This window comes from Hyaena hyaena, unplaced genomic scaffold (genome assembly GCF_003009895.1).
Source record: "Hyaena hyaena isolate Hyena2069 unplaced genomic scaffold, ASM300989v1 scaffold_1337, whole genome shotgun sequence".
Taxonomy (NCBI): Eukaryota; Metazoa; Chordata; class Mammalia; order Carnivora; family Hyaenidae; genus Hyaena; species Hyaena hyaena.
Genome location: NW_024081971.1, coordinates 240,496 through 253,117, shown reverse-complemented (window position 1 = coordinate 253,117; position 12,622 = coordinate 240,496).

Below are 12,622 nucleotides of genomic sequence, written 5' to 3'. Positions count from 1 at the left end.
AATTCTGCCCACATTCTGTACCCATGAACTTAGTCACATGGTCACACCTGGTTACAACCATCTGCCCAGCTAAAATTCCATTACTATAGAAAAAGAAGAAAAAGATTTTTGTTTATAACATAAAGTATTTAACAAATAACAGCACCTCACTGTTCTATTTGAATTCTGAAGCTATTGAGAAATAAGGAAAATGTATGAACAGAAAAAATTATCATCATTGTTAGAGATGGTAACTTAGCACAAGTTTCAAACAAGGATCACCCCTTCTACTCCCCAGTCTCCAATCTAGACCTTAGAACAGACTATTCTGGGATACTCTCAGCTGGCAGAGCCAGCCCAGTTTTCCAGGTCACTGCTTCTTACAGTTCCAGGTAGAGAAAAAAAAATCAAATTCCTCATGCCCAAGACCATTGACGGATTTGTTTTGCATATTTGAAGAATGTGGACAGTGGCTGTCACCCACTTGGCCTTTCTACTATGGAGGGATGAGCAAGGTAACATGTTGGCAATAAAACTTAGGAACCTTTACAGCAGATGGACAGGTTCAGTGCATAAGTAGTGCTTTCGGATAATATGATGATGACTCTGAATACTGGTTTTAATCCTGTCTGCATTTCCAGAGGCTATGACTGTTTCTTCATGATCATTCTCTTTGACACTGCTTCTGTAAAACTTTTTGCAATGTCCATGAAATTTTTTGTTGGCCTCTCTCATATTCCCAGTCCTACTTGTTTTACATATTGTGGCATTTTTTTTTTTTTTTTTTTTTTTTATAAATTATCTGTTTTCTTTGCTAGACCAGAGAACCAAAAGGACACAGTGGAATTACTTTAGAATTGATGTATGGACACATGAGAAACACTGCCTTAATACTCCTCTAAGTAAGTGGGTGGGACTGGGGGAAGGTTGTAAGTCCTTTCTATTGAAGATGGGGTTATACTGAAGCCTGTATCAGTGCTGCCAATTCTCATAGCCTGATGAGAAAACTCCAGTTACACATAGAGATGAGGAAGCAGAGCCAAAAGGCAAAGCTGACAGTTCAGGTCACACAGGCAGTAGTGGGTACAGAATCTAGGCTTCGTAGTTCTGAATTAAGAACATTTTGAAAGAGTAGATTTTCCCAAGGCCATCATTCAAGGGATTTGCTGTATTGCTTCATCCAGGTTATCTCACTGACTTACTATATCCCATGAGGTAAATATCATTGTCCCAATTTACACATGATGAAAGTATTCTAAAAAGCAATCAAAATGACCAAGATGACTGGGTAAATGGACTAATGCCTCCCCACCCTAACTGCCAAAGATGTTCATATTTGAATCATCAGGTAGCAAAAGACTTCATGGACGTTATTAAGATGAAGACAGGAAGGCTATCCCTGATTATGTTGGGATACCCAGTGTACACCAACTTCCTCTTAGAGGAAGGCAGGAATGTCAGAGTCAGATAAAGAGGTGTGATGACAGAAGAAGAGGTCAATTAAGAGAGAGATAAAGAGAGATTTAAAGATATTCTGCTGCTTGCCTTCAAGATGGAGGGCCATAGGCCAAGGAATATAGGCAGCTTCCAGAAGCTGGAAAAGGCAAGGAAACCAAACCTTCCCTAGTGCTGGAAGGCAGCTCCATCAACATCTTGATTTTAGGATTTCTGACCTCCAGTACTCCGAGATAATACATTCGTATTGTTTGAAGCCACAGAATTTGTGATCATTTGTTATGGCATCAAAAGAAAACCAAAACCGTGGTTATAAATTTTCAGGAGGCAGGGGGCCATTATGAGGAAAATATTTACTCCTCCATTATAATCCTATATAGAGAAGAATAGGAAAGCTGTTTTCCGTATCTCTTCTTGGCCCTTCTGCAGGGGGAGGATCAGGAAGGTCTGGCAGTGTTCCCCATCCTTCCTCTCTACCCTTAGATACATCTGGGCCTGCAAAAGGGCCTCCATTTTATGAGGATGATAGTGGGGCCTGATGGGCTCCAGCCTTGCTTTGGCATTGCAAAGAAATGTGCAAGAACACAGCCAACTCACACTTTCATTACAGCTTTGGCTTTTCCAGATGTTTAGCTCATGTCAGAAGCCAGGAAATACATTGCTTACAGCCCCACATGTGTTTCTGAAGAAGGGTCCTGATAAATGTGTCTGATCTTTCCAAGTAACCCCCCAAAATTGGCCTAATTCCTAGAAGAAAAATGGCTTTATTTCAGTAAGTTAGACATTACACAAGTAGTGTCAGATATGCATCTTTAAGTGTTTGTTTTGCATTTAAATGAAAAAAAACTATTTTGCACATTCTTTTTACAGCCATGCATCTAAAATGCTTGAGTATGAAAAAAGTTTATTTTACTGGTACCATGATGCGATCATGGCATCAGGTCTAAGAAAGATCATTACAAGAGAGTAAGTGGCAAGAAGCTGTGTTCAAGAAATGGAATTTATAGAAAAGAGAGGAAGCAATCCAAACTATCAGAAAAGTTGTTTTTTCTGAACACAGAACAGCATACATTTATTCAATGCTTTACTTGCCCAGCAATCTCCCATCTATTTTCAGAATTGATTCTGACTACTACAGTATAAGGGGAGTGTTTACTGAAAATAAAGAATTCAAAAAGATTATTCAGCACAGATAGCTACTAACAGGTGACATCAAAGTTCAAATCATCTATCTTCTAAGTTCAAACTTCTATTAATTTTTATCCAAGTTCAAACTTAAAAAAAATATTTCAAGGTGGTCTTTGATCAGATACAAGAGTTGAATCACTGATTGAACTACATGCAGCAAGGAGCTACAATTTCCCTTGAAGGTCAAGTGCTCAACTGGGTTAACTCAGACAGCAAGGCAGGATTACTACTTTGGAATCTATTGAGGAATTATTATCCCTATAGTTGAGGAAATTGAGGCTAGAATGGGAGATAATTAATGCTTGTTCTACCTAAAAATGTTCCTCATTTGTCTAGCAACTAAAACCAAATTTAAGATTTGGCCATTTGACTGACCAATCATTCAGGAAGTCCCCCTCCTTTATTCAAATGAGATATAAAATGAAATATCTCCTTTTGAACATTCATCATCTAGGATGTTCAAGATGGCTCTTCACTCCTGACAGAATTTAATCTTTCCTGGAAAATTAATGTGTGCCTCTCTGCACAAAAGCCATTTACAAAATTTATACTTACATTTGTGTATGTATCAAAGTCCTTAACTGCAAATTGAACATTGCAAAACTTATGGCAATATCTCAGTTTAAAACAGAAGTATGAAAACACTTAGGTAATAGACTTCTATGCTTTTTTTGAATTCGTAAACTACAGTGTTTAAAACTTCATTTAAAAATCATCTTACCAAACATATTTAATAGTACAGAAAGGAACTCTGACTTCTGCTTTTCTTCCACGTTCTAAATGTTCAATATACAGTTCTTCACTAGATTTTGGTGTGTTGCGGAAGCCACGTTTGTTTGAAATAGATTTACCAGAATTCTATTCTGGCTGTGGGTGTGCAAGAGCTTTGAGTTAAGGTCTATTGTTTCCTTTCCTAGAACTTTCTTCACAATGACATTTTTAAAGCTATCTTAATCTTACTAGCATATCAAGTCAATGTCTTCTGAAACTACAAAATGTTTTTCAATGCATGTTTTATAGGATATTAGTCACACAAGATATCAACGTGTGCATTTGATGATCAAATAAGTTGGGAAAACTTAGGCAAAGAAAAGTTAATCAGATTTCTTTATTATAGGTCTCTAATGTGTTACTGTGCATCGTAATTATCCAAGAGATGAAACTGGTGTAGACTTTGAGAACATTATGCACTGTGGTAAAAAATCCCTCGTTCTTCTCTTGAAAAATTCCTATGCCTCAGAGTCCTATTATTTTATAGATAAGATTAGAATACCTATGGTGTGGCCATGTACACTAAACTTACTTACATGCTATTTCTCTGCCTAAGCATACAGATTTCCCAACCCAGCTTTTCAATATGTGGAAGAGTTTAATGTTATTTTCACACCCCAAGTACCCACTGTGTGGTCTCTTATCTATATCACATATAAACATGTTCTAAAGTTTTCTTTTGGTCAAGATTAACCATCACAAAACTCTATGTGGTTTGGTCAAGTTATTTTGACCATATGCAGAGAGAGTTTCACTGAGTTTTGTTTTGGTGTTTTTGATCTGAATTTTTGTTGAGGGGTCCTAGGAAAAGGAGTTTTAAGAAATATATTACAGCGTTTACAGTGGGGGATGTACTTAAGCCCCTTAGAAAGGATCCATATGCTTTCTTGAGTGTTAGAACTAGGAAAACAGCATGTTTTCTCCTCATCAAACTGTAATTGACTCTCATTTTATTTTGAACACCAGGCAACTTAAAATCAAATCAGAAAACTACTAGAGCAATGATTTATGCCTTTATAGCTTGCACATTTGGGTTACATTTTTATCTCTCCCTAACTTGCACTAACCTCCTACTCCAATTTATATTGTTACTGCCTTTTTTTTTTTTTTTTGCATTTATTTTTCTTTTCATGCTATCCTATTTTATGTGTTCTCATTCTAACCAAATTCATTATTAGTTCTTGGAATAATTTTTAAGAAGGTAAAAGAAAGAAATACAGATAAATCTGGTTCCAACTGTGATTGCTACATACTGCAATACTACATATAACTGAGGCTGTGAGATCATTTAATGTTCATAGTTCAATTTGGAGTAAAATGTCAATGATGTTCATAACATCTGATTGTTTTTCTGGTTTTTTAATGGTGCCAGTGTTGTACACATTAGAGGATTCCAGTTCTTTAATCTTCCTTAATTGCTTCTGTTAAAACAAGTGCCTAAAAGTTTGACATAAACCATACAGATAGTTATGAATGAAGAGGTCAATCAAGCTGAAAATATAGAAGGCTCTTGAATACCCCTCCTCCCCCCCTCACACACATCAGATCTATAGTTACACAGCAATTACTGATGAAAGAAATCTAGAAACTACTGAACAACTCTGACACGTCAGGCAAATGAGAAAATACCAATATCAAAATGGGTAGGGAAGGCTGAGGTACACTTTTTCCATAAACCCTATCCCTGGCATTACACCACACATTTGGGAGGGAGCTCCCAACTCCCAGCTTCTCCCTGAGGAGCACAGGGTTTGGACCCAACACTTAGAACCAACTTTTAAGACTCTTCACTGAGGGACAGGCTCCCAAAACATCTAGCTCTTAAAGCTAACAAAGACTTTGTCCATACCAATAGCAAACAAAGGAGCAGTTGTTAATAGTGTGCAAGCACTTGCTGTAGGGATATGCCCCTAGGTATTCATTGCAGAGAGAGTGGGCAAAATAGCCTATCTTCCTGTCACTGTCTGAAAGCATACATTTGCAAACTTTGAAAGCTGCTGCTTGAGCCAGCCTTCTAATTTAGCACATAGAGGGGATGGTTGCAATCATCTCTGAAAAACAAGGAAAATGACCAACACATCTCCCACTGACTACTTGTAGACTACTCCATGCCACCAGTATCTCCCTGGAAGGAGTATGTACACATGTCCGTGCCCAAGCTTTTGCAGCTTCTGCCCAAAGTGTCAATTCCTGGTATGCCTACTGTATTAGCTAATGGGGCTTCCATTTACGAATCTAATAAGAATGTAGCAGTCAGTCAAGATCACCTTCCTGTGGCTATATACCTGTCTCCCAGGACAGAGAAAGCAGGATAGAACCCCTATTTCCTGGTTTTCCCCTGAAAGGGACTTAAATACATACATTTCAGCTGCTGCCCAAGGTTCCAGCTTCTGTTTAATCTACATCTGAGCCCTGAAGGCACTCCTTCCTTTTGGACGCTGATAGGTCTTGGCACACCTTCAATTACTGGGATTTGCTAAGAACATAAAGGCAGCTTGGCCAATCACAAAGGTTGAAAGAAAACTGGGAGCTTAAGCTAAGCTGACAGATAAGGTTCATTTCCTACCTGAGGCCACTCTGTTGAGACCTGGAAGGTGGATGTTTTTTATCCAATGCACAGAAACCAACAAAAGGGCAAGCAAAATAAAGAAACAAAAGTATATTTCCAAAAGAAGAACAAGATCAATTTCCAGAAATAGATTTTTAATGAAAAAGATAGAAGAAATTTACTTGATAGTTTAAATTAACAGTCATAAAGCTATTCACCAAAATCAAGAGAGCAAAACCGGAACAAAGAATTTCAACAAAGTAATAGAAAATTTTAAAAATTATCAAATAGCTAGCACCTGGGTGGCTCAGTCAGTTAAAAGTCTGACTTCAGCTCAGGTCATGATCTCACAATTTTTGAGTTTCAGCCTCACCTTGGTTTCACAGTTGTCAGCCTATCAGTGGAGAGACTGCCTTTGATCCTCTGTTCCCCTCACTCATGCCCCCTCCCCACTTGTACTCTCTCAAATATAAATAATTTTTTTTAAGTTTACCAAACAAATCATAGAACTGGAGAATCCACCTTGTTCTTTACTTGTAGCTGGAATTTCTAGTTTTATGTTTTAAGACTGTCATTTGGTTTTTGTGGTTTTTTTTTTTTTTTTTTTTTTTTTTTTTTTTTTTTTTTTTTTTTTTTTTTTTTTTTTTTTTTTTTTTTTTTTTTTTTTTTTTTTTTTTNCATAGAACTGGAGAATCCACCTTGTTCTTTACTTGTAGCTGGAATTTCTAGTTTTATGTTTTAAGACTGTCTTTTGTTTTTTTTGTTTTTTTTTTTTTTTTTTTGGTCTGCTTGCTTGTTTGTTTTGTTTATTTGTGCCCTTGTGTGTCTTTTTTTCCTGTTTGTCTGTTTTCCTTTTCAGGACTATTTCAAGGAACAAACAAAAGAACACCTGGTGGAGAGCCCAAAACATCACTAGGAGTAGGGAAATCAAATAACCAAATTCACAACAACAGAGAGCAAGTAACACTCTCGAAAAAACACCTCCTGAATGGCCAGGCCCTGAACAGTGTATGAACCCCCTTTAATATAGCAGTTCTCACAGGTACAGAGCACATAGTAAGCTTTTAAAACTTAAAAGGGACTGAAAACTAGCCAAAATGATGAAACAGAAGAATTCTACTCAAAAGAAATTCCAGGAAGAAGTGACAGCTAAAGAATTTATCAAAAACAGATATAAGCAACATAACTGAACAAGAATTTATCATAATAGTAATAAAATTAATTGCTGGACTTGAAAAAGGCATAGAAGATAGCAGAGACTACATTGCTGAAGAGATCAAGGACCTTAAAAATAGTCATGATGAATTTAAAAATGCTATAAATGAGGTGCAAAATAAAATGGAGGTAGCAATAGTGCAGACTGAAGAGGCAGAGAAAAGAATAGGTGAATTAGAAGTTACAATTATGGAAAAAGAAGAAACTGAGAAAGAGAGAGACAAACTGATCCAGGAGCACGAAAGGAGAATTCAAGAAATGAGTGATGCAATCAAATGGAAGAATATCCGTATCACAGGAATTAGAGAAGAAGAGAGAGAGAAAGGGGCTGAAAAGGTACTTGAACAAATCATAGCTGAGAATTTCCCTAACCAGGGGAAGGAAACAGACATTGAAATCCAAGAGGCACAGAGAACTCCCCTCAAATATAACTTGAATCGATCTTCTGCACAAGATATCATAGTGAAACTGGCAAAATACAAGATTAAAGAGAGAATTCTGAAATCAGCTAGGAATAAACAGACCTTCACATACAAAGGTAGACACATAAGCAGACCTGTCTACTGAAAACTGGCAGGCCAGAAAGAAATGGCAGGAAATCTTCAATGTGATGAAGATGGAAAATCTGCAGCCAAGAATCCTTTATCCAGCAAGCCTATCATTCAGAATAGAAGGAGAGATAAAGGTTTTCCCAAACAAAAACTGAAGGAATTCATCCCCACTAAATCAGCCCTACAAGAGATCGTAAGCGGAACTCTGTGAGGGCAATGTTGCAGAGAACACAAGGTACCAGAGACCTTTTAAAAAACCAAGATCCACCTATTTGCTGTCTACAAGAGACTCGGTTTAGACCTCAGGACACCTTCAGATTTAAAGTGAGGGGATGGAGAATGATCTATAATGCTACTGGAAGTCAAAAGAAAGCTGGAGTAGCTGTACTTACATCAGACAAACTAAAGTAAAGGCTGGTAATCAGAGATGATGAAGGGCATTATATAATAATTACAATGTCTATCAAATCAGGAAGATCTAGCCATTATAAATGTTTAAACACTGAATTCGGAAGCACCCAAATATGTAAATCAATTAATCAAAAACATACACAATCTTATTGATAACAATGAGCTAATTGCAGAGAACTTTAATACTCCACTTACAGCAATGGATAGACCAACTAGACAGAAAATCACTAAAGAAACAATGGACTTGAATGACACATTGGACCAGATGGACTTGACAGATATATTTAGAACTCTCCATCTCAAAGCAGAGGAATTCACTTTCTTCTTGAGTGCATATGGTACATTCTCCGAGATAGATCACATACTGGGTCACAAAGGAGTCCTCAATAAATATAAAAGAATTGAGACCATACCATGCACACTTTAGATCACAATGGTATGAAACTTGAAATCAACCACAGGAAAAAGTCTGGAAAACCTCCAAAAGCATGGAGATTAAAGAACACCCCACTAAAGAATGAATGGGTCAACCAGGCAATTAGAGAAGAAAGTTAAAAATATATGGAAACAAATGAAAATAAAAATACAACATTCCAAACCATTTGGGATGTAGCAAAGGCAGTCCTAAGAGGAAAATACTTTGCAATCCAGGCCTATCTCAATAAACAAGAGAATTCCCAAATACAGAATCTAACAGCACACCTAAAGGAACTAGAAGCAGAACAGCAAAGACTTCCCAAACCCAGTCGAAGAAGAGAAATAATAAGTTCAGGGCAGAAATAAACAATATAGAATCCCCAAAAAACAGTTGAACAGATCATTGAAACCAAGAGTTGTTTTTTTTTTAAATAAACAAAATTGATAAGCCTCTACCAAGGCTTCTCAAAAAGAAAAGAGATAGGACCCAAATAGAAAAATCACGAATGAAAATGTATTTGTTAAAACCAGTCCTTCAGAAATTCAAGCAATTATCAGGAAATACTATGAAAAATTACATGCCAACAAACTGGACAACCTGGAAGAAATGGACAAATTCCTAAACATCCACACACTACCAAAACTCAAATGAGAAGAAGTAGAAAATCTGAAAAGACCCATAACTAGTGAAGAAATTGAATAAGTTATCAAACATCTCCCAACAAATAAGAGCCCTGGACCAGATGGCTTCCCTGGGGAATTCTACCAGACATTTAAAACAGAGTTCATACCTATCCTTCTCAAGTTGTTCCAAAAAAAAAAAAGAAAAAGAAAAAAAAAAAAGAAATGGGAGGGAAAACTTGTGGATTCATTCTATGAAGACATATTCACCATGATCAAGTGGGACTCATTCCTGGGNGGAAAACTTGTGGATTCATTCTATGAAGACAGCATCACTTTGATTCCCAAACCAGACAGAGATCCAGCAAAAAGAGAGAGAGAGAGAGAGAGAACTACAGGCCAATATCCCTGATTAACATGGATTCAAAAATTCTCAATAAGATATTAACAAATTGGATTCAACAGCATATAAAAAGAATTATTCACCATGATCAAGTGGGACTCATTCCTGGGTTACAGGGCTGGTTCAATAGTCACAAGTCAATCAATGTGATACATTACATTAACAAAAGAAAAGATAAAAACCATATGATCCTGTCAATAGATGCAGAAAAAGCATTTGACCAAAAAAAATTAAATAAAGTTTAAAAAAAAAAAAAAGCATTTGACAAAATACAGCATCCTTTCTTGATAAAAACCCTCGAGAAAGTTGGGACAGAAAGAATTTACTTAAATATCATAAAAGCCATTAATCAAAAGCCCACAGCTAGTATAATCCTCAATGGGGAAAAACTGAGAGTTTTCTCCCTGAGATCGGGAACAGGATAGGGATGTCCACCTTCATCACTGTTGTTTAACATACTGTTGGAAATCGTACATCAGCAATCAGACAACAAAATGAAATAAAAGGCTTCAGAATTGGCAAAGATGAAGCCAAACTTTTACTTTTTGCAGGTGACATGATACTCTACATGGAAAAACCTGACAGAATTCACTAAAAGTCTAGTAGGACTGATCCTTGAATTCAGCAAAGTTACAGGGTACAAAATCAATGTACAGAAATCAGTTGCATTTTTATACACCAATAATGAAGCAACAGAAAGAGAAATCAAGAAACTGATCCCATTAACAACTGCACCAAAAATCATAACATACCTAGAAATAAACCTAACCAAAGATGTGAAAGATCTGCATACTGAAAACTATAGAAAACTTATGAAGGAAATAGAAGACACAAAGAAATGGAAAAACTTTCCATGCTCATGGATTAGAAGAACATTGTTAAAATGTCATTACTACCCAAGGTAATCTACACATTCAATGCAATCCCAATCAAAATTGCACCAGCATTCTTCTCAAAGCTAGAACAAACTATGCTAAAATTTGTATGGAACCACAAATGACCCCAAATAGCCAAAGTAATATTGAAGAAGAAAACCAAAACAGGAGGCATCACATTCCGAGACTTTAATCTCTATTACAAAGTTATAATCATCAAGACAGTATGGTATTGGCAAAAAACAGACACACAGACCAATGGAATAGAATAGAGAACTCAGAATTGGACCCATATATGTATTTTTAACTAATCTTTGACAAAGCTTTAAAGAGTATCCAATGGAAAAAAGACAGCCTCTTTAACAGATAGTGCTGGGAGAACTGGACAGCGAACTGCAGAAGAATAAAACTAGAACACTTTCTTTCACCATACACAAAAATAAACCTAAAATGGATGAAGGACCTGAATGTGAGACAGGAAACCATCAAAACCCTAGAAGAGAAAGCAGGAAAAAAACCTCCCTGACCTCAACCGCAGCATTTCTTACTTGACACATCCCCAAAGGCAAGGGAATCAAAAGCAAAAATGAACTCTTCTGCACAGCAAAGGAAACAACAAAACTAATAGGCAACTGACAGAATGGGAAAAGATAGTTGCAAATGACATAAAGGGCTAGTATCCAAAATCTATAAGGAACTCACCAAACTCCACACCCGACAAAGAAATAGTCCAGTGAAGAAATGGGCAGAAGACTTGAATAGACACTTTTCCAAAGAGGACATCCAGATGGCCAACAAACACATGAAATGATGCTCAGTGTCCCTCATCATCAGGGAAATACAGATCAAAACCACACTGAGATACCACCTCACGCCAGTCAGGGTGGCTAAGATCAACAAATCAGGAGGCTATAGATGCTGGCAAGGGTGTGGAGAAATGGACACCCTCTTACCCTGTTGGTGGCAATGCAAACTGGTACAGTCACTCTGGAAAACAGTGTAGAGGTTCCACAAAAAGTTAAAAATAGAACTACCCCATGACCCAGCAACAGCACTGCTAGGAATTTACCCAAGGGATACAGGAGTGCTGATGCATAGGAGCACATGTAGCCCAATGTTTATAGTAGCACTTTCAACAATAGCCAAATCATGCAAAGAGCCTAAGTGTCCATCAACCGACAAATGGATCAAGAAGATGTGGTTTATCTATACAATAGAAATACTACATGGCAATGAGAAAGAATATGTGGCCATTTGCAACAATGTGGAGGGTATTATGCCAAGTAAAATAAGTCAGGCAGAAAAAGACAGATACTATATATTTTCACTCATATGTGGACCTTGAGTAACTTAACAGAAGACCATGGGGGAGGGGAATGGGAAAAACATAGTTACAGAGAGGGAGGGAGCCATACCATAAGGGACCCTTAAATACTGAGAACAAACTGAGGGTAGATCAGGAGTGGGGGAGAGGGGAAAGTGGGTGATGGGCATTGAGGAGGGCACTTGTTGGGATGAGCACTGGGTGTTATATCAAAACCAAATCGACAATAAGTTATATTAAAAATAAGTAAACAAATAAATAATAAAATTCACTGGTAAACATAAATATATAATTAAGTTCAGAATACTCTAATGTGGTAAATGTGGTGGGTAAATCACTTATAACTTTAGTATAAAGATAAAAGGTACTAAAAATAACTCTAACTATAATCATTTGTTAATGGATACACATGGTAAAAATGTATAAAATCAAAACATAAAATGTTGGGAGGGAGAGTTATAATTCAGAACTTTTGTGGACACTCAAAGTTAAATTGTTATCAACTTAAAATAGACTGCTATAAATATGTTTTATGTAAAGCTCGTGAAAACCACAAAGCAAAAACTTAGAGTAAATACACAAAGATAAAGAAAGCTACGCACACCACCATAAAAAAATCATCAAATCACAAAGGAAGAGAAGAAGAAAGGAACAAACGATTTATAAAACAATCAGCTAACAAAATGGCAACAGTAAGACCATACCTATCAGTAATTACTTCAAATAAAAAGGAATTAGGGGTGCCTGCGTGGCTCAATCAGTTAAGCATCTGACTTCAACTCCGGTCATGATTTCGCAGTTCCTGAGTTTGAGCCCTGCGTTGGACTCTGTGCTGACAGCTCAGAGTCATTAGCCGGCCTGAGA